The sequence below is a fragment of the Sphaeramia orbicularis genome, chromosome 22 (genome assembly GCF_902148855.1).
Source record: "Sphaeramia orbicularis chromosome 22, fSphaOr1.1, whole genome shotgun sequence".
Classification (NCBI taxonomy): domain Eukaryota; kingdom Metazoa; phylum Chordata; class Actinopteri; order Kurtiformes; family Apogonidae; genus Sphaeramia; species Sphaeramia orbicularis.
In genome coordinates this window covers 47,816,781-47,840,676 of record NC_043978.1, presented here as the reverse complement: position 1 = coordinate 47,840,676, position 23,896 = coordinate 47,816,781, and the positions used below count along the sequence as shown (strand labels likewise).

General features: G+C 38.0%; 4 non-coding genes across 4 annotated transcripts; 2 read left to right on the top strand and 2 right to left on the bottom strand.

Moving 5' to 3' along the window:
* The first annotated feature begins 14,351 nt into the window (after positions 1-14,351).
* trnav-aac (transfer RNA valine (anticodon AAC)) lies at positions 14,352-14,424 on the top strand. Its single transcript has one exon. It is a non-coding gene; the product is annotated as a tRNA-Val (tRNA).
* A 579-nt stretch (positions 14,425-15,003) lies between these two features.
* Positions 15,004-15,075, bottom strand: trnap-ugg (transfer RNA proline (anticodon UGG)). Its single transcript has one exon. It is a non-coding gene; the product is annotated as a tRNA-Pro (tRNA).
* Positions 15,076-15,629: 554 nt separating this feature from the next.
* Positions 15,630-15,702, top strand: trnav-aac (transfer RNA valine (anticodon AAC)). The gene has a single exon. It is a non-coding gene; the product is annotated as a tRNA-Val (tRNA).
* Positions 15,703-16,274: 572 nt separating this feature from the next.
* On the bottom strand, positions 16,275-16,346 carry trnap-agg (transfer RNA proline (anticodon AGG)). The gene has a single exon. It is a non-coding gene; the product is annotated as a tRNA-Pro (tRNA).
* Positions 16,347-23,896: the final 7,550 nt, after the last annotated feature.

The following is a 23,896-nucleotide window of genomic DNA, read 5'->3' as shown; positions in this document are numbered from 1 at the left end:
GTACTCAGTGCTTACAATATTTCTGCTTAAATAGTATGTAAATCACATACTATTGGTGTCATATTCAGTTTCAGATAGTCTTGATTTTCCCTTACACTGAGCTTTATTTTGAATCAGTGGAACCCTTTATAGGGGACTCATTGAAACACTGAAATTCAAATTTTCAACCTCAGTGTGTAATTGGGCATCGGCATCTACCTTCTTGTCGGTTGCCATGACAACAGTCTCCCTCCTCTTGCCATACAACACCCGACCAGCACTTGCTAAAAAATAAACACATACAATAAACAAATGTTATAAGGTCATAAACTGACAAAAATCACTCATAGTCACTATTTACTGGTCCAACCATCCATCTTTCTTAATGAGAAATCTGTCTTGAATTGCAGGGCTTGAATCCAAATATGAAGGCGGGACATACAGGCGCCGAGTAAACCAATCACACATAAGACGGATGTGATGGAATTATGTGACGAGCAGATCCCTAATGTCAACAAACCTCAGCATGTTTCCATCATGGTGTGCGGTGGTGGTGGTCCAGTAGAAACTTCGGGGAATGATTACTGTCGCTTTTGTCTGAGAAACTTGAGAATACAGGGTGTAATCTGTTGTACAATCCTTAGTTTTGAATCAAGTAAACAACCGACAACTGTTGCACTGGAAAAAATCAAACTCTCACCAAGTGTATTTTTCTCATTTCTAGTCCAAATATCTCATCACACTTAAAATAAGACAAAATCACCTTAAGAGTAACTTTTCAGTGAGATATAAGAACTGATTTTTTAGACAAAATCTGCCAATGGAACAAGTGAAAATTAGATAAGGTATTGGTAAGACTTCTTGAAATAAGATTTTCAAGATCTATTGAAAATAGATCACACACACACATACACACGGGGGGGGGGGGGGGGGGGGGGGGGGCAGAGGCGGAAGAGTGGATGTGCGAAGCATGAGAGGAGATGCACAAAGCAGCCAGCAGTAAACCTGATAGAAATATATATATAAACCTCAGATTTTTCCAAATATGGTACATATCTGTGACAGATGTGGAGGCTCACCCTGCAATCTCACACACAGTTTTTTCTTGTCCAGCCCTGACAAATTTTTGGTCAGTTTATTTCAACACCATGTCCAAGGTATTTTCAAAAACTATTGACATTTCACCACACATTGCTATTTTTGGTCTCCCGGAAGAGTATACTCAATACTCTGTAAAAGAGTTAGAAGTGATAACTTTTACCTCCCTGATTGCTAAACGCCACCTCTTCCTTAATTGGAAATCTACAATTGCCCCTTCCAGTACACAATGGATTAATGAGGTTATGTCTTTTTTAAAAGTAGAGAAAATTAGATATTCGAAGCGAGGAAACTCGAACCAGTTCTATAATAAATGGCAAGTGTTTATGGATTTTTTTGAGATAATGTAATTCCCTTCCACCTCCCTTTTTTTAAAAAGTTTATTTATTAATTATTTACTTTCTTATGTTTATGTCATTAGTTTAATTATATTATCCAGACTATGTCTTAGTTTTCTTTTCATTGTATTGTTCGTCTGGTTTCATTGTTATTTGTCACAAAAAAAAAAAAAAAAAAAAAATGCAAATTTGAAAGTAATGATGTTTACAAACCTGGTTAATGTTGACATCAGTGTGCCATTGTGTTGGCATGTACTTTTTGTTTTCTAGTATGCTCACCAATAAAAAATATGAAGCTAAAAAAAGAAATATATATATATATAAACCAGCCAACCAGTAGTAAACCAGATAGCTGTTAGGACTGGAAGTACAAAATCTGGACCCAAAAGCACGACCTGCAGACAAAAATACAATTAAGTTGTGTTTATTAAACACAGACAGGGAATACAGTTCACATAAAAAGGTCTTGGGTGAGTCCTCAGTGAATTGTCTACGCGGATTCGTCACGACGTCCGAATCCAAAGGAGGAAACCCACGGCCCGGGTCGGGAGCACACGAGGGGAACCCGACTAGGAGAAAACAGAGGAGCGTCAGGGGACAGACCAGGTCATACACAGGGAGTCTAGCAGACAGGCAACAGTACATAGGGGAAAAGGCAGAATCACGTACCATAAATCCGGGAAAAAAGGTCGAACACGGGAGTGGCTGGAGAGGCCGAAGTACAGACAGGGGGTCAGGCAAAACTCAGGAGTCGAGGAACAATCCGGGTCGGAAACAGACAGGCAGGCAAACAAACAGGATCTGAAGAAACGCTGGTAAGTAGACACACCAAAAGGAGGAATACGAACTGGCACAGGACAGGGGAAAACACAGGGCTTATATACACGGGAGGGAGGGAAGACAATGAGACACAGGTGGAACAAATCAGGGCGGGGACAGGTAATCAACACAGGTGACACAATCAGGGAAGGGAAGCAAAGACACCAGACATGACACAAGAGGAGAACTTAACAAAATAAAACAGGAAATAACAGACAAGACAGACAAAACAAACAAGAGTCCGGGGACTGATATGACAATAGCAACATCTAAAAACCATTTAGAAACATATATAAATCAGCTATCCAGCAGTATACCAAACAGAAATATATTATAGCCTAAACCAGATTGAAATATATGCAAATGATCTAAATTATTACAAAAATCAATACATGGAATTTGCAAATATGTGAAAAAAAAAATGAAACAAACAACATTTTAATTGTAAGCTATAATACACTTTATTTACAAATAGAACCTAGTGGTACTCCCCACCAATATATGGTACAGTGAAATCGACTGAAATTGACAATAGTTACTCAAGGTATGTAAGACTGAAAATGTAAAATTATGACAAATTATGGAATTATGGATCATTTGCATTAAACATGGTATAAAAATAACATTATAGCAGCAGGATTCCATTCTAGGCCGGCCTAGAATAGAATTCCATTCTGGGCCGGCCTGATTCTGAATCGGGCCAGATTCTGTTTTGGGCCTCGACATATATAAACCAGATAGAAACATATATAACCCAGTTCAGCAGCAGTAAACCACGCACCTTAGCAGATATCTCATATCTTAATCATCTACATTTCCATTATTAACCAACTTTGCTTCATTTCAATTCAGCTAGCTGTTGCCAGTAACATCAAATGTTTTTTAACATTATAAAATGTTACATACCTCTGTAATTGGATTACTTTTCTGCCTAGTCTTTTCTCTGCTGTCATGGCAGTTCTTATTGCATTTGGTGTGCTATACGTATGCATTTTCATCCTTTCGCGTGTTATTCAGTGCCATTTGAATTGCGTGCCATTGCATGACAGACCTCAAGTTTACATATCCATAACCTAACCACTAATTGCTTGGTATTTTACTCTGCGTGAACATACACGCGGTAACCTTATAATGCATACAGATAACACGCTAATTAAAAGCGGTGTGTTATCTGTATGCAATTCATGATATCACATTATTACAGTCATTCTAGTGTTTAGATGTCTCTTTCACGACAACTGTCAAGCATAAGGGGTAAAAAACCTCTATTAGAGTGACCATTTGCCACCGTGTTCAGTGTATTATAGATTTCTCCGTCGTTTTAGGTCACCGCACAGCTGGAACTTGTGAAATAAGAGCGTAGCTTTCAGACAATTACTGTCGCACAGACATAAGACAGGAACGATGTTGTATCATGGACGGTAATCTGAAGGTATTCACAAGTGAATAGTGTCTGCATGACATATAGCTACAGAGGTATCATAAGGCCAGACTGTAGTGACTTTGCTCGCGAGGTAGAGAAAAGTAGATAATGCCATTGTACTCACCTGCAGCCTTGGCGCTTTATCACTTCAAACGCTGCTGCGGCGGTGTCGAACCATTCATCATCCGAGGCTGAGGCCATAGGTACCAGCAGACATGAGCGGGGGCCTTTTATCACTGCTGCCGCTGCACCAGTCCCTGTTCCCATTAGTTTAGACTGGGATTTGTACAGTCCTAACAATATTGCGTAGGTAAATAATTAACAGGAGACGATGGGAAACTGGAGGTAATTTTAATTTCAGTCTAATGACATAAGATGAAAGGATATGGATGATTATATAGATGTAATATTAACCCCTTATCTAAAACTGAAATGATTAATCGACTCAAATCAATTTAAAAAAATCTTTTATAAATGTGTTACATGTTTCCTGAATCGATTCTTTATTTCCTTTATTTTGTTGTTGCTAAACATTGGTTCCACTGTTGTGTTTCCAACAGACGCTTATTGTGACACACACATGATGCTAGGATTAACACAAAGTTGTGTTACATGATAAGTTCTTAGTAAATTAGATACAAATTTGTTGACAACTGCGGTGAACATATTGTTTGTAGATGTCATTTGATTAGTTTGTTGCTTATATCTACAAATATTTTTTTATATGGGTCCAGTCAAGTGAAAATGAACATCAGCGCGACACATCATTTATCAAGTGGGCTCATTTTTTAGCTAAAGATCTCTATTTTATGGAACTGTTATCCTTTTTAAAATACCACTTGTAGAAAAAAAAGTTACAACTGATTTTATTGGTTGTACTTTTTACACCGTACCCATAGCTCGAATTTCATGTAAAAAAAAAAAAAATAAAATATATAGATATATATATATATATATATATATAAAAATGTGAAAATGTATTAAATCTGTTGATCGTATAGATGATTGTTCAGTTTCAACTATCAGATTGTCATTATTTTGCAAATATCATTGATATTTTAACATAGGCAGAAAGTTGCCAGAATGTTGGCTCTGCATCACATTTGAGCACAAATTGTGCTTTTATTTTGACAAGCAGGAACAAGTCTAATGGCAGCATCACAACAGGATAGCCATTGCTCTGCCTATGGCTCTCACTCAGTGTGCAACTTTAGAAATTACAAAAATACAAAAAAATACACAAAAAGGCCAATAAACATTTCCATACACATACTAAGTCAAAACTAGTGCTAACACAAAAACCCCGCTGAATTCTTGCACATAAAAATAACACATTTACAACAAAATACCCACTACCCATAATGCACTGTGGCAAACATGCCACAATATTTATGAGTTTGAACATTTGTGAGTTGCTTAAATGGTTCTGTCCACGTTACCACAAAAATACCTATTTTTCATTTTCAAGGTACTTATAATTCAGATATTTGAGTGAAACTTTCAGAAAGTAATGATCATAGATAAATTTTTGGTGATGCATACAATGGTAAAGAGTCGTCCACTTGTTACTATGGCAACCTGTCTATGCGTTACCACATTCTCATGTCAATAAAACAGAGACTTTTCAATATTTTACTCCAAAATGTATTTTCAGCATAGTTGAACATAATATCTAAAAGGTTTTGTCATACTTTATATCAATTTCTGTTGAGAATCATATGTTTTGAATGTTGGCATGACGCTTAAAAAATTGATATCCGTTTCAAGTCCACGTGTTACCGAGCAGTAATTTGACATTGAATTAAGCAAAAAAAAAAAAATCTGCCAATGGAACAAGTGAAAATTATCTTGGTAAGATTTCTTGAAATCAGATTTTCATGGTGTATTGTCTAAAAATAATTTCTTATATCTCACTGCAAAGTTACTCTTTAGGTGATTATGTCTTATTTTAAGTGTGATGAGATATTTGGACTAGAAATGAGAAAAATACACTTGGTAAGATTTAGATTTTTGCAGTGTACTGTATATGATGTATTGACACGCTGGTATGGACGGTTATAGTCGTGCCATAATGATGTGGTTAAGCAAACAACAGATGTGGTTGACTAAATGAGACTTTATTTCACTTATGTGAATGAGAGCTGCACTGTAAGCCTGTACTTTGTATTTACTAAAATGCTTTAATTACAATGTACTTTATGATTTACGTTTTATGACATTATTATAAAATATTAAGTATATTCTACTAATTTGTAGATATAGTCGAACGTACAAAAAGTTCAAGTTGAATGGATTTAAATCCCTAAGTTTTTGTCATGACCACACCTTTTTATCTCCGCATTGCATTGTGGGTATTGGGCATGTTGTTGAAAATGTGTTATTTTTATGTGCAGGGGTTCAGCGGGGTTGTGGTGTTAGTGTTAATTTTGACTTAATGTGTGTATGGCAGTGCTTATTGGCCTTTTTGTGTTTGTTTTTGTATTTTTGTAGAGCTGCACCATGAATCAGAGCCATAGGCCAAACAATCGCTTTCCTATCCATCCATAATTATTTTCATTTGATATAAATCTTAGTACTTTTTCAAATTTAAAGCACATCACATACTGACTTATTATACTAAGCTTAGTTCCTGCTAAATTTCCATCCATGCAATGGTATATTATATGAAGCATTTTATATTGTGAAATACTTTAATTTAATTGATTTAGAATTGAGTACAATGAACTGATATTAGGTCTAATGATTGTACAAAGTAATTGACAGTGCAACAAATTTTAAGTTAAATTAACTTGGCATGTAGTGTATTGTACTTAAAATAGCAATTCCATTCAAATAAAGCATATAATTTTAATACACTGAAGTTTTGATTACTTATTACTTAAATTTTTTAAGGTAACCGGTTTCCTCAAATTTTTTTTAAGTAAACTCAACTTATCCGGTCTTACAGTGTGAGCTAATTTCAGCCTCAGACATTAAAGCCTTTAAAACTAAAGCCCAGGTTTCTTCCACTTTTTCCTAAATGGGGTATGAAGTGCAGGTCTGCAGATCAAGAACAGTGAATTTTCTATCGATGCTTGTGGGCTTCATAATTAAAACTTGACTTTTCGTTTCTTAAGTACTTCTTTCTTTCTTAAATACTGTAGTTATTAAGCACTACGTGTCTAAAAGTGTATTTTTGTTGACGTAAATTATGACTAAATGACATTTAGCCTTACAGAAATAGTATCACTTATGATTAAAGCCCTTTTTGCAAATGTTTAACAGTTATTAGGAGATCAATGTCGATATCTACTTTGCAGTGGACACACACACGGTGCTTAAAACACTTTGAATTTGCTTACTGTATGCTTTGCGGTTGAATAAGGGACTATTAGACAAGATTTTTCCATCCTCCTCCACCGTTGACTTAAGCATAAACTCTCCCACCTTAATATCCTGTGAGTGCAGGACTCCGAGGTGATTTAGTTAGTGATTTCCTGTCACAGAGTAATTTATGGTGCAGCCTTTGTTCTTCCAGCATCCACTCCACACCACTGCTAAAACAAACTACCTATTCAAGAACTAATCACTTCCATATATATATATATTTTTTTTCTTTTCTGCTTCTGTGTGGTGTGGAATACACAGACAGTGGATGCAGACGGAGAAGGACTCACATCTGATATGGTCTGTGCTCTGCTTTGCTAAATATGATGGTCTGTTTAGTTCTGTTTAACCCTTGAAAGGTCCTGTTTGGAGAATTCGTTTAAAGTGGATTGCAGCGAAACCTTCAATGCATCCTACTATAATAGATGTTTCTGTGCACTTTTGTCTAGATAGATAGATAGATAGATAGATAGATAGATAGATAGATAGATAGATAGATAGATAGATAGATAGATACTTTATTGATCCCCGGGGGGAAATTCAAGTATTCAGCAGCTTACATACAACACACAACACAAAAGTGGGTTAGTACCAGGTTGACAAAAAGGTTAGTATATACACTCTAAGAGACACTTGCTAAAGAAACTACTCTAAAAGTGCTTCCTGTACAGTACTGTACATAAAGACTTCTGATTGTATTCACAATTCAGGGCAGTGATTAAAAAAAAAAAAAAAAGTGAAACGGTGATATAAAGTCTAGCAGTGATATAAAGTGACAGTGATTTAAGTGTTCTACGGTGGTTTGGACAAATGAATGAACCCCTCCCTCTATGTATATGTGCACTAGCAAGGAATGGATGACAATATGAGTGTAAAACTTGAAATTGTTACTTGTTTCATTTCATTTCATTTCATTTATTAAGATCCCCATTAGCAACTGATGATTCAGTTGCTCTTCTTCCTGGGGTCTCCTCTACATTACATTACAATTTTAGTTATTTACATTAATCTTACACCATTCACACACACACACACACACACACACACACACACACACACGCACACACACTCACAAATAATTCAGATTCAGAAAACTTTATTTATCCCATACGGGTAATTCATTTGCAGCTTACCACAGATATCAGCCCACATCCAAAGTGCAATGTGACAATCATAAATAAATCAGTGCACAAATACAGGACTACTGAAAGCAACTACGAATAAATGCATTTAAATAATCAACAATAAATAATCAATAAATACCAATGCAGACTAAAAGACTAAAAGACCCTATTGGCTCTGCTAATAAAAAAAAAAAAAAAAAAAAAAAAAAAAATTCTATAAAATGACTAAAATGGCTTCTGTCAGAGTTTAAAAGTGTGATAGCTGAAGGAATAAAAGATTTTGAATATCTGTTGGTTCTCCTCTGAGGAGCATGGTCAAACAGGACATATACAACAGCCCAGTGCAAAAATAAATAAATAAATAAATAAACAAAATCAGTACTATACATTTGTACTCCTTCACCAACCAATAGCTGTCTGACACAAATCATAAGACGTCTTTCAATATTATCAATACTCTTTCCATTTCATGCCTGCTGTGTAAACAAGAAAAGTTTTAATTTCTTTTGAAAACATTTTCTATTATTTTCCAACAACAGAAACCCTGGCAATCCATTCCATGCAACCATGGCCCGATAAAAAACAGTTTGTTGTAACGGATTTGTTGTGCCTAAAGGCAGAGCACACCGTGGTTCACTGGTTTGTCTTGTACAATAATTATGCTGATCAGTAAAAAATGACAGTTTTCTGTAAATAATTTCTGGAGTTTGTGTTGCTATAATGTTACGAATACATGATAATAAAAAATATTTCAATCTAGATTTTACAGTTAACTATGCCAAACTGTTGTGCATTGTGGTTATATTAGTTCTGTAAGGGCAACCCAAAACAATTTGTGCCGCTTTATTCTGTACAACGTGCAATTTGTGTAAATTATTTACATTAGTATTTGACCAAACAACTGACACATAATCTATATGAGATAATACTAATGACTGAACTAATAGCTTGGTCAACCATTGGGGAATAAATTTCTTACAGTGTCTAATTATTCCTAAACTCCGACCCATTTTTTGCAATATATTATTCATTTGGCCATCCACGACAGTGTGCCATCCACAATTACACCCAATAAATTAGCTTCGTCTACTTGTTGAATCATGTTTTCCCCCACAGTTAAGTGCAACGTTGGTGACATCTGAAGAAAATGTCTTGATCCAACAACCATACATTTTGTTTTGCCTGCATTAATAAGTAATTTATTGTCCATAATCTATTGTTACTTGTTAAGCACAAGCTGTAATTAAAAATAAAGTTGTCCTCTGAAGGGGGGTGGAGGGGTGGTGGTGGGTTAAAAAAAAAAAAAAAAAAAAACCCAAAAAACTAGAAGCACTCGGAGAGCGCAGACCTCCGCCATGGCAGATCAGTGCCCCAGATTTGGATGAAAATTTCAGGAAATGTTGATACTGGCACAAGAAACAAATGATTAAATTTTGATGGTGATCGGGGTAGGTGGGGGGGGGGGGACTGACCTGCCTTGGCAGAGGTCTGCGCTTTTTTCAAGTAAAGCACTCGTAGAGCGCAGACCTCCACCAAAGCAGACCAGTGCCCCCCCCCACCCCCCCCACCCCTGATCACCACCAAAATGTAATCATTTGTTCCTTGTGCCAGTATCAACATTTCCTGAAATTTTCATCCAAATCTGTCAATAACTTTTTGAGTTATCTTGCACACAGACAAACAGACAAACCAACGCCGACTTTACATAACCTCCTTGGTGGAGTTAAAAAAGAATCGGACTACCCATCAGTATTTTTCACACAGTGGTTTAGAAAGTTTACACCTTCATGGCCAAACTTCACCAAGTGCCATGCAGCATTCATGGACATCCAGAAAACCAGCTACAGAAGCTCTCATACAACCAGGGGGAGTTGCAGGGAAAATGTCTTGAATTCAATCTCTCCCTGATGCAATGCAATACCTGAAGGACCCTGGGAAGTGTGAGCCACCTGATCTGGCTCCAGGACACGGGAACAAAACAAAACAAAAAAAGCTTTTTACAGAGCATACATTTTGAATTGCTCTCCTGTTTAGAAATCACAACAGTGGTGTTCCTCAAAACACAAACTGCCTCCAAAGCTGCGCAGCAGGAAGACCTGGCCTTGGCAGTGCCGCCGGTGTCCTGAGGTGAGCAGAGGAGCTGAAGACCCGACACCAATTCACAGAGATTTTCTACAAAGCCACAACAGAGCAGTGGACATGGACACGCGAGGAGAAGCTGGATTTATTTCAAGAATTCACTGCACTGACTGTAGTGCCCACACTGTTGTACATGGACTGGTCTGTCTGTCTGCAGCAGTTCTTTTTCAAAGCTGAAAGTGCTTAAAACAAAGATGAGGAATCTACGTTCTAACAGCAGATGGAAACAGTGAACGAACTTATTGACAGCAGGTTTGTTATCGTTCTTTAAAAGCGGCGTTATCGTACACAAAGCAAACTTTGGCGTGTGTTTTGTTCAGATAACAGTATGTTCATCAGGGATAATGACTGTTTCTCACACCAAACCCCCTTCTTTTTCTTTCTTTCTTTTTTTTTTTTAACCCTTAGGGGTCCACGGTCACGGCCTTGTGACTCAATCACATGACATTTTCAACACGTCGTAGCGTCAGAAGTCGGTCACGTAGACCACTGGAGACAACTGCATTCAAAAGTGCGGACTTGAAACACTCTCTTGCTTTTTCTTTGATGTTGATAGAGCAAATGTAACCCGCTTGGTAAGGGTTAAAAGTGTATTTTATTCATTCTCATCATTATTTCTTTCATTTTATGTTTATATGCATTTTGGCTTTTATTTGGAAAAACGGAAATTTATTTTGGCTGAAACCGGAAGTAGCTTGCTAACAATACTCATGTATCTTAACATCGCTAATTCATGGGTTGTAGACCGCATCTTTTCTTCTGAGTGTGGCAAAGAAAATTGAAAGAAAAAGGTATGAAAACCTTGTTTCGCTCTCAAAGTAAGACATTATTTAGCAAATGATATATTCGGATTCAAATTGTGTCTTAGAGGTCGGAGAACCGTCAAGGAGGCACTTTTATTTGTCCTGACTTCTGTAGGAAACTCTTCTTGGTAAGCTAGTTCTAGCATGTTCTTAATGTGTGTGTACGTAGCGAAGCCACGAGGTGGCTATGCTAGTCGCACTTAAGAGTATTTTGTAGAATTTATGATTGTTTCAAAAGCTGTATTTTACTATAAAGCAATTAATTGATTAGTGAATGGGAAATTCGTACTGATAAGTGCCACTAAAACAAGCACATTGTGAATCTTTTACACTGTGAAGTGCCTGGTTCCACATCTCTTCATGTAATTATGGGTTGAAGTAACACACATTTGAGAGGAAAATTGTCATTTTAAGTAAATTAAAATGAGTAAAAAGTAGCAAAGCTGTAATTTATGTGCGTGTTGTTAATTAAAAACAATTTATTTCATTTCCTTTGTTTAAAATCTAAATCTTATGTTAAATAAGGTTAAAAATCTACGGAGTCGAAGATGTACTGGTATGTCCGCTGAAATCTCACTCCATCATGTCAGTGATGCAAAATTCTAAATGCCCAATTCTTCTAAACTGCCCCTCTTCAGATCCATGTATTTTATTGAATTTCTCTGCAGAATTTATTTAGTTCTACTCCATAAATGTCATTGTCTGTACTGTATCCAATGTTACAGTAAATCAATCATTAAGGAATATGACATACGTTTTTCATGGCGTATATAAACAGCATTGAGCTTTTATTCTTATAGACCCTATCGAAAGAGAAATTCAGGTTCTCAGGAAAATCGCCGCTTATCAATTAATCGTTAATCGATCGATAAGGTCAACCAACTAGTAATTAATGGATTAATCGATAATTTGCTTCCCTAACTTAAATCTGTATTGTATTTTATGTAGAACTGTAACAATAGCCAATAAAAGAAACAGACAAAAACAAACAAAAAAGAACCCCCCCCCCCAAAAAAAAAAAAAAAAAAAATAAATAAATAAAATAAAATAAAAAAAAGAACAGACAAGCAAGAGCCTCTATACGTCTTGTGTCTTCACAGATATCTGTTTGGGCCATAAAAACATTTGTGATTAATAGCAACCATATATAAAACAGCTGTGTGTTAATACTAATGTATGTTATGTAAACGCAGATGGAGGTAAGTTTCCATTCTCCTTAGTAAAAACCCTAAATAGCAGTGAATACTTACAATGCTGTAGTCGTAATATTATGCATTAAATCATCTGTTTGTGAGGTTATCGGCCCATTTTTAAAGTAGTTCAGCAGCTTGAACAAGAACTACATTGCTGACTCTATGCAAATTAGTCATGTGTTTATGATAGCATATGCCTATTAGCCTAAATAAGTTCTTGTTGAAGCTGCTGAGCTGAAGAATGAAATGGTTTACAGTAACATGGATTTGGGTTTTTATCTGTTCGTTACGTCATATAGGCAGATTTATGGCAATATGTGTTTTTTCTATACACTTATCACACTGACACCAACATCTGAAATGTCCTTTGTATGTGTTTGAGTGTGTATGTGTATTTTATTTTTTTCTTTCCTTTTTGCTTGTGTGCACATTCCTGTATGTTTTGAGGAGGTCTGGTCTTAGCACACTTTGGGTGGGCTGGTGGAAATTAAAGCAGGACGACGTGGGTGGTAGGTACTAACATACATCTAACATACATTAACACTGACAGGGGGGATTTCTCAGATTACTGTTTTTGTACGATTATTGAATTTACTTCCGAGCTCACATCACCTCTTTATGCTCTGTGTTTCTGAAAGCAGAGTTTCCGGTATCATTCTGTTCATGAGACTGTCCCAATCAGCTGGTTTCTGTCTTCATGCAATCAGAACCTGACACATGCCGTTAGCCAATCACAGGTAAACTGCCAAGTGTTTAACCCTTTAACCCCTGATGTGTCTGTGGTGAGTATTCTGAATGTATGATTTCTTTTAAATATTCATAAAAAGTCAACTATTTGCTCCATAAGTAGATTTTGAAAACCATAGACATCCGAGCATGCTCAGTACACCCCCTGGCACCTGTGGAACGGGGCAAAACACAAAACCAGTGAGTGAGGCCGACTCACTATAAAAATTGTATTGATTTTGTGTTGATTTTCCTTCTCCTTTTTTTCCTTTTTTTTTTTTGACTCTTTTTACCAAGTTTGACCATGTAACTGCTTTATATAGTTGAACCAGGTGCCAAAAAGCAGCTGGACTGATTTAGAAAAAAAAAAAAAAGCCCAAAACATAAACTACTGGACCCTAATTCAAATCCTTGTTGTTGTTCAGTGTGTTCCAGTTCACAGTTCATGTTCAGCATCCTAAATCTCTTATTGATGTACATTCTGAGTGCATTATATAGTCGAAACCTCTCAAACTCCAATTCTTTTCTTTGTCTTTTTCTGTTATTCCACCTGTTTTGACCCTAAAACACACAGTAAAACTAAACCACTGAAGAAAAGGAACACAAGCACACACTCACAGCAGCTTTTATGAATCTGAAACAGACGACAGTTCCCAGCAGCACGTTTACCTGAGGTAATGTCTGAGGGGTTAAAGGGTTAAAGTGCTGATTCACACTGCTTTCTTCATCTGTTGGCTCTGTTTTGTAACCGTCCTCCTCCACCTCAGCTTGGTTGTCTGATCTCAGTTTAACTCTGAATGCATTATATCATCAGTTCCATCATCTTCATCAACACCATCAGTCTCAAATCTCTGGGGGAGCATTTCTCTGTCACTGTAACTCCCAGGTCATGAGATCATTTTGCAACGTGGTCTTCCTGTCAGGGTCCAAGCACCAAAATCTATTCCCTATCTCAAGGGTGTCCAACATACAGCCTGCGGGCCAAAACCAGCCCGCCCAAAGGTCCAATCCGGCCTGTAGGATGAATTTCATTAATTCATCTTCTGAACCCGCTTTATCCTCACTAGGGTCATGGAAGATGCTGGAGCCTATGCCAGCTGCCTATGGGAGAAGGTGGGGTACATCCCGGATTAGTCCCCGTGTTATCACAGGGCTGACATATAGAGACGAACAACCAATCACAGAGGAATATACTGATCTCAAGGTCATCATGCCTTCCACCTTTATGGACTTTGTGGCACGCAATGAGCCCATTTCCAAGCCTTTGCAAACTGACTTGGCAAAGCAGATCAGTTTTGGCCTGATGTTCACGTGACGTTTGTGGGTGGAAGAGGTGCACTATGGTTTTTGTGGTGTAGTGGTTATCACATTCGTCTAACACACGAAAGGTCCCTAGTTCAAAACCGGGCAGAAACAGGTGGTTAGCATACGAGTTCCTTATGGGTAGCTGTCTCCCAAGACCTGCTTTGAATCCAGCACACTGAGTTGCTGCAATGACTCAGCCCCACATAAAATCTAGATGAATCCCTCCAAGCCCAAAGGTTTCATCACATGATGGCTTAAAAGTCAATTCCTTCTGTTTAACAGCATCAGCAGTGCTGGAGGCTGAAACTCACATAAACCTGCACGTACCAGTAAGCTGCTGTTTTGATTCTTCCTGGTCATTTTCAAAGGTCAACAGGACTGGTTTTGCTCTTTTGAATCCGTTCCGTCTCTTATCTAATGGTCTTCATCAGTTTTACGTGCTGGTGGGGGAAAGCAGACTTCTAAACCTGAAGGGGGAGTGGCCTGAAGAAGTCATTTTCGCCGTATGTTAATGACTTTGAGTATTATGGTCGTAGACAGGGTGGCCCTGGCTTTCAGGGTGGTTAGCGGGTGTTGTGTGTGGGTTTCTGGGTCGTTGCAGGAGGGAGTGGGTCATTTGAGACAAAATCAAAATAGGTGCTTTGGAATTACACTGTTTGCAGGTCCAAATGCATTTGAAAGCCATATTGTGGGCTCGTCCGGGATTTGAACCCGGGACCTCTCGCACCCAAAGCGAGAATCATACCCCTAGACCAACGAGCCTTCTGCTGCCTTTTTCCAAAGCTGTCTTCAGCGGCTGAAGGACCGTAGCGGGCAGTTGGAGTCTGATGACCTGAATGTCAACTGTTGTTGTGTAGCTGCATCCATGCAACAACCACAGGGGAGTTAAGCGGTTGAGGCCGTAAAAGGCCGAAACAATAGCTGGCGCATGGTCTGGAATCCCAAATCAGTCAAAATGTGATGGTTCACTATTGCTAAACTGACTGATTGAGGAAGGTCAACATGTGTATATTGTCAATGTATAAAGGGGAACAATCCCGGCCATCTGTGGTCCCACAAACTGACTCATTGTGAGATCATAAGTACGTATTAGTGACCAGCTCCATGGGCCTATCCGCTGGCTTAGAATGCCACCCGTACTCTTCAAGTGGGTGTTATGAATGAATCAACGGAATGAATGTTGCAGATTCAAGAACAAACAAAAACAATGGAATAGCCCACAACACGCCCAGCTCAGGAGCTGTAATCTGCGAATGTCGCTAACTGTAGAGGTTTAATGTTCGCGTGACATTTGGGGGCTGGAGAGGTGTGCTGCAGTTTCTGTGGTGTAGTGGTTATCACATTCGTCTAACACACGAAAGGTCCCCGGTTCAAAACCGGGCAGAAACAGGTGGCCAACGTATGCGTTCCTTATGGTTAGCTGTCTCCCAAGACTTGCTTTGTATCCAGCTCCTTGAGTTGGTGCACTGACTGAACTCCACAAAAAGTCTAGACGAAGCCCCCCAAGCCAAGGATTTCATCATATGATGGCGTCAGGTCCTTTTGTTTAACAGCATCAGCAGTGCTGGAAGCTGAAACTCACATAAACCTGCACATACCAGTAATCTGCTGTTTTGATTCTTCCTGGTCATTTTCAAAGGTCAACAGGACTGGTTTTGCTCTTCTGAATCCATTCTGTCTCTTATCCAACAGTCTTCATCAGTTTTATGTGCGGGTGGGGGAAAGCAGACTTCTGAACCTGAAGGGGGAGTGGTCTGTGGAAGTCGTTTTCACCATATGTTAATGACCTCGAATGTTACGGTTGTAAACAGGGTGGCCCTGGCTTTCAGGGTGGTTAGCGGGTGTTGTGTGTGGGTTTCTGGGTCTTTGAGGGAGGGGGCAGGTCGTTTGAGACAAAATCAAAATAGGTGCTTTGGAATTACACTGTTTGCAGGTCCAAATGCATTTGAAAGCCATATTGTGGGCTCGTCCGGGATTTGAACCCGGGACCTCTCGCACCCTAAGCGAGAATCATACCCCTAGACCAACGAGCCTCTAGCTACCTTCTTCCAAAGCTGCCTTCGGCGGCCAAAGGATGGTAGTGTGCAGTCAGAGCCTGGTTCTCGCACCTGCATTTAGCTCCACGAGAAAAGCAGAGTAACAAAGAAAAAAGCCACAAAACTGCCAGCTTCTCTGTCCTCGTTAGTATAGTGGGTAGTATCTCTGCCTGAAGTCCAGGGTTCGATTCCCTGATGGGGTGTTAAAGACTTGTGTCTTGTTTATGATCAGGGATCAAGTCAAGCAAGTGGTATTCAGCACACTGTTGCCCTTCAATGTAGGAGAAACTGCCTATCTGGATAACAAGCTGGAATGAATCCATCAAGTAGTACATAGCCCTTGCCTTAAGTTTTTACTTGGGTTCAAGTGAAAGCCCGGACCAAGCCAGTATAAAAAGTAGAATTACATGAAAATGGTTATAGTAAGAAATTATCTTTTCACAAAAACGTAAATAACCTGAACAGATATGAACAATGTGAAATGTCTTCACAGAAGTCAGTCCAATTTTATCAATATTCTGCCTGTTAGTAAATGTTTTGCGTATTTGTAGATCCACTGCTATCAGTATGTTTTCATGCATGGTGCAATTTTACTTTTTTCACTCTAAAATATAGAGAAAAGTTTGGAGTTGACATCACTTATAGATTGTTACATTATTGTTTTACTGGTTGGCCCATTTCAGATCATATTGGGGTGAATGTGGAACCTGAACTAAAATCAGTTTGACACCCCTGCCCTACGTGAATGAGTTTCAGTATACATGTACTGCTATTCTTTTCATTTTCCCTTCATTTCTTTTTTTTCTGTTTAAGTCTCTCTGGATTGACGAGTGTAGACAGTGGATATAGATATTTGATTCACAGGATTAAAATAATGTTTGTTAGTACCACAGTCTTGCACATCTTAAAATGCTTTAGTTGGTATTTTATGCAGGATTTCCTTCAATAGTCTGCATCTGCAATCCTTTACTTCTTAGCCAAAGCTACAGGATCATAAAAACAATCAATACACACACAAAAACTGCAAAGACATGGTCACAATGGGGACATGATTTAGGGGTCAATTTTACCTTGGTAGAGTGGGAAAATATCTGACATCTCAAATTCAGTAAAAGGCGGAGTTATACAGTTAAAAATTTGTCACAGAGCATATATTACTCCTTATAGACTTAAAAAAAAATAGATCCAAGAGTTTCAGATCTTTTTTGGCGTGACTGTAGTCAAATGGCTGCTTGGATTTATATGCTGTGGTACTGCCTTGTAGTCAAGTCTTTCTGGATAGATCTGTAAGTTAACTTCAGAGTTTATTAATATAAATATTGCTCCATGTTCCGCAGTTTGTCAGATGGAGTACAGGGCTGCACAGCTACAAACAAGACAGAAAAACAGCTGGTTTAGCCTTTTTGGCTGTGAGAAGAATGATTTTGTCGAACTGGAAAATTTACAAAACAAAGTGTTGCTCTATAGAAACATGGGTTTCTGAGTTTTTAAATCTCTTACGTATGAAGCAAATAACAGATGTACTTCACCCTAAAATGCCAAATGTATCATGTTTGATACATGAGTTTTGAAGTGTGATTTTTTTTTTTTTCCCTGAAAAACCTGATGCATACAATTAGATACATGCAATACATGGATAATCCACCGGGGGGAGGAATTCATTCACCAGAGGCCTTTCCAGTGACACTACAAGATTGTCATTAATGAGAAAGAACTTTCCCAATTTTGTAAGGGAATTATCAATTTGTTCGACATGTTTGTTCAAAAATAATAATATTTGAGCATTGAGACCCGATGCATCAAATATGATACAAAATTGAAACTCATACATGGAAAATGATATTTGAAAAAAAAATTATTTTTTGGTCGTTCAGAAGGACCAATAAAGGTTCCAGTTTCAAAGAACTAGAATTTTCTGTCAATAATTTAATGGTTCAGGCTTTACAGGGTTAATGACACTACTTTTAGAATTGAAACCATTTGGAACATTTGTAGGTGAGGGGTGCATATCATTGTCACAAATATTAAGTTGAAAGACTGTCAATTCAATAGGCAATTTTCTCAGTTCTTTTTTTCCTCAGTCCTGATCCAGCCTTGAATAGGATCTTTGGGTTCCCTTTGATAATTTTAATGATTATTTATCTAAGTTGAGAGTACTTTCACTGTCCATTTATGTGATATTGTTGTGAAAGATATTAACGCTCTATCTTGTCTGGTTTGTTGTTTTGGTTGTGGTTTTCATCATGGTTTACACTACCAGTCAAAAGTTTGGACTCACCTGGTTTTTCTTTATTTTCATGACTATTTACATTGTACATTCTCAAAACTATGAATGAACACATACGGAATTATGTAGTTTAAAAAATATGACATAACTTCAAAACATGTTTTATATTTTAGATTCTTTAAAATAGCCACGTTTTGCTTTTATTACTGCTTTGCACATTCTTGGCATTCTCTTGATGAGCTTCATGAGTTAGTCACCTGAAATGTTTTCCAACAGTTTTGAAGGAGCTCCCAGTGATGCTGAGCACTTGTTGGTCACCTGTGGTCCATCTCAAGTCATTTGAATGAGAAGGTGAGTCCAAACTTTGACTTGTAGTGTAGATATGTGTTTATTGTTGTCATGTGTAATAGCTAAAATTAATAAAATGTGGGAGGAAAAATTACCCCCCCACCACCCCCCCCCCCCCCAAAAAAAAAAAAAAACAGTCACCTGGGTCTTCAGTCATGCTCACCTGGAGAAAAGATTTTGGCCATAAAAGAAAAAATTTCATGCATTTGTCTCATAATTATTGTATATCATGATGAACTTGCCAATCCAATGATGAACATATTGTGAATTACCCGTCCCTTGTTACGTCAGTATCATTTGACCTGGACTTCCTGCCTGCTCCTGTCTCTTCTATCAGTGGATGTACCCGTTCTTTGTACCAGACATTGAGTGCTTACACACCGTAGTGTCCCATGAGGCGTGTCGGGTAGAAGTACTTGTTCTGTAAGCTGAGCGTTATGGACCTTGTATGAGCTGTTCCACTTACTCTGCTGTGCTTCTCTGTTCTGAGTCCCGCTGAGTTCAGTTCACCATGTCATGTATTTCATTATTATCTTTACGTTAGAGCAGCGAAGCCCAGGTCTACGGACATGAGACAACCTTTGATCCCTAGATTAGGGGTCAGCACAGATAGGTATGAATAATGTAAAGATATAGATGTGGCTTAAAATAAAACACGGCTTGAGAAATATCCACATGGTCTAAAGCAGTGGTTCTTAACCTTGTTGGAGGTACTGAACCCCACCAGTTTCATATGCGCATTCACCGAACCCTTCTTTATTAAAAAATACAATATGATTTTTTTCAAATTGAAGACACAAGCATTTTGTTTTACTGGTGCACAAAATGAACCGTGCATTAACGTCACTGTGTTCAAAGATCAAAACCAATACAGTGCATGAACTCACAACAAATTACATACCTTTTCACAAAGACATGACCTTTTTTAATACTACCACATTGAAGTGGTTTTAATTTTTAACCTTATGTATTCCAATAATGAACTTATTGTATTTATGCTATCTATCATTTTTAACATTTTAACACACACCCATCACCTAATTTCCATCAGGCTACAATAATAATGAATATTTACTGCAAATCAGTGTGACTTCTGCTGTTGCCTTTGAGAGACCAGTTCAGAAATGCGTGGCTTCACCTTGGCAAGTGCCACTCTCATGTCATTTTCACAGCAAAGTCTGTTCCTTTGTGTTGTAGTGCTATAAGCAACAACAATACACCGCGTATATTGGATGTCAATCAGAGAAAGAGTCTCCGAAGCCGTTTGGTTACATACACGGACCTAGCCTGACACACACACTCGACTAATGAGTCGAGTGTGTGTCTTGACCTCCACCGAACCCCTGAGACTGACTCACCGAACCCCTAGGGTTCGATTCAACCCAGGTTAAGAACCACTGGTCTAAAGGTTTGAAAAAAAAAAAATCCACTTGTGAAGCCATTGGCATTACTTCTTACCTCCAAGTTCATTTCTGCGTATTCCTCTGTATTCTGTAGTCCCATTTGTGCCATATTTGGTGCCGATGAGTTAATACTACTACTACTACTACTACTAATAATAATCCTACTACATAATACACGTTCTTGTCCATCGATGTAGCAGCACAGGAGGGCGTTTGTACGGATTTTCCTCAGCCTTCACAGGCCCGATCGCCGCCAAACTTGCCAAATGAATACAAACATTATCTGACTCTCTACCAGGCACAATTTTATGTCCATATTCAAAGGTTGCGAGTAGGGATGTAACAACATCAAAATTTCATCACGGTTATTGTGACCAGAATTATCACGGTTATCATTATGATCACGATATTATTGAATTGTATTATTATTGTGCTCAAAATGTTCAAAAAGTACTAATACACACACTAAAATAATTTAACCAAGTTGTATTTTGAAAAAAACACAAACAAAAAACAAAATAATTAGCACAATGTACCTTCTGTTGCAGAAACATTCAAATATTAACCCTTAGTGGTCTGAGCCTATTTTGTCCGTTTTTCAGTCCTTTTGATTTCGCCTTTATATACTATATAAACAAATGTTTACTATACCCATGTTTGGGGCCTGTTTTTTCAGCACAACTTCATCTATACCATCTGTCTATTATTTTTTTCACTTTAACCTACTATGAAAGCATAAAAGGCCAGAAAAAAAAAAAAAAAAAAAAATCCGATTTGAAAAATGTATATAATTTATTGCATAAATAACACACAGATGCTTAACGAACCTTTTCAAAGACTTTAAAAGTGAATATTGTTCCAAATATTAGGTATATACAATTAAAATTGTAATAAGTTAAAATTATACTCAAATATTTGACATAAATACGATCTTTACATAGGTTTTTTTCCTATAAAAGTGCAGTAATCAAACACGGTTATTATGATAATTAGAATTTAAACTAATACTAACCGTCTGCAATTTTACCGCGGTTTATCGTCATACGGTAATCATTACATCTGCTAGTTGTAAGGTATGCGGGAGATTTTAGCCTCTCTCTACTTGAATTTTCATCCCTGCCGCCATACTCCATTTTCGGAAGTGGTTATGCTGCTGTTCATGAAATTTCTACTGCTAGCTGACGATGCTACAATGTGAAGGCTGCAGTTCACTACCGCTGTATGAATTTAATCATGCTTGACAGGCCAAACAAATGCATGCTCTTCCCTTCATGGCTCACATGTTGGCTCAAATTATTACCTGCACAATGCATGATTAAATGGTAGTTTACAAATGGATAGTGGTGGCAGATAAGTTCTACTTATCATGCCATCGTACAATGGCACCACGGGTATAATGCCGCTAGTAATAATAATAATAATAATAATAATAATGATAAAGTTTATTTATATGGCACTTTTCTCAGAAAGAAGTCACAAAGTGCTTTACAATAATATCAGAAGTAAAATACAGAGGCGAAAACACACAGCTACATACACAGCAAAGTCATAATAGTTTGGATTTTCATTATAGTTTTATTTTGAGTTTTTTTTCTCTAATTCAGTTACTTTTAATTAGTTTTTACAGCAGGTTTGCTAGTTTTTATTTATTTTTTCTAAATGCTTAGTTTTAGTATTAGTTTAGGTTGTTTATATCTTTTATCTTCTTTGCTGGCGTATTCAAATAAATCCCAGGACTCTGCTGCTTTCTCCCAACTTTAGTCTCCATGTTCCAGGTAGAGTGGGGACCAGAAGACCTGTCTAAACCAAAAAGCCTGTCTAACAAGAAGGTCATCAACTGCTTTTTCAAGACTCAAGAGAGTTTAAAGTGCGAAGTGACAGTGACTGCATTCCATACAGTTAAAGTTACAAGTCTTCCAATCAAAGGAAAAAAGTAAAGGTTGGTGCAACATTAGTTTTGATTCATTAAGTGAAGTGTAGGCTGCTGTAAATGGACCAGGAGCTCAAACAGTATTTAAGACACTTTAAAGCTATACCTACCGATGTGGCATTTCTCACAGCACTTAGCAAAAGTTTGAACATGAACAACCCGCCTCCCTCCAAAGCCCCGCCCGCTCATCCCAAGTCGTCAGAAATGGACGCATGGTCAGAGCCCCGTTCGGCACTATTTGACGCAGGGGGTACCCCTTCTGTGTCGGATTTCGACGCGGAGGGCAGCCTGATAGAACTGCATGTAAATCCCTCAGTGTCATTGAGCTCTGACGCTTTCCTCTTACCTGATGCGCGTGATGGAAGCGGAGGTGGAAGTGGAGGTTCGGTCCACTTCAGCGTGTCCGTGGACCCCTCCCTCAGTAATCAGATCCATCATCCACCTGCCACGGCCCCTGTTCCATCAGTAGACCCTGAATTTAAGGGTCTGGTCTGTGCAGTGCTGGGTCAGTGTCTTCAGCTGATGAGGTGTCCAGCATGCGCACTGTGAACGTGCGGCCTCCGCGAATTTTCCGTGGACATTTGAGGTTTCATAGTCCATACATTTATCATCTTACATAATCCTACATTGTGTGACACCATGTACATGTACCTGAATCAGTACTGCGGTCATAAAAGCTGAGCTTCCTGCAGACCTATCTGTTCAGTCCAGTACAGCTGACTTCCGGACTTTTATCTCCATCCTTCATTCATCAGACTCCTGTTTGTTCCCCTTAGTTGTTGTTGATGTTAATAAATCCGTTTTTTTCCTTCCACATGTGCATTTGAGTTTTATCCAAACACATCATAGACAGTAGACTGTGGTCAGTGACAGGAGGAGCAGCGTGAGTGAAGCATCAGATTCAGAGGTAGGCATATCAGATGCGGAGCGCGATAATGGATCGGATGCTGAATGGCCGTAATGGATGATTGACAGGAGGCTCAGCCAGGTTCGACCAATTATTTCATTCAGACCGACTAAAATGATTGGTCAGACTTTTATCAGAACCTATATGAGAATTAAACATTTTGAGTTTCAAAACCTGGTGGATTTCTTTAATATTTAGTTTGACACATGCATATTAGGAGCATTTTAAGATGACAAAAGAAAAGTGTAAAAATGCCACATCATACGGTATAGCTTTAAACTGCAGATAAAACACCAACTATGAAAACTAATCACAATACTAGAGTTAAATATAATGTAGCTCCTTCAGAAACCCTAACTGTCCTTCAAAAGAAAAAGTTGTTGACAGGTTGGACCCAGAAATTAGTTGTACAACCAGATAAATAGATACACTGTATTAATCCCAAACTTGGAAATTACAGTACAGTGGCAGCATGTCAACAGTAAAAATAGAACACAAGAGTAAACAAACTATACATAATACATTAGAAGAATTAAAAGAAAAGAACTGTAGAAAATCTGGACAAAGAGGATCAAACACTAAGGTGCAAAAATAAACTGTGATGTGCAAAGAAACATGAAGTTTTCAGTAAGAAGGTGGATACATATCAAAGTGCATATTGAAAATATGTTTATGACCAGCTTTAAATGTCAGAGGTGCAGAGTTGAGTTTATTGTACAGTGAAATTATGAA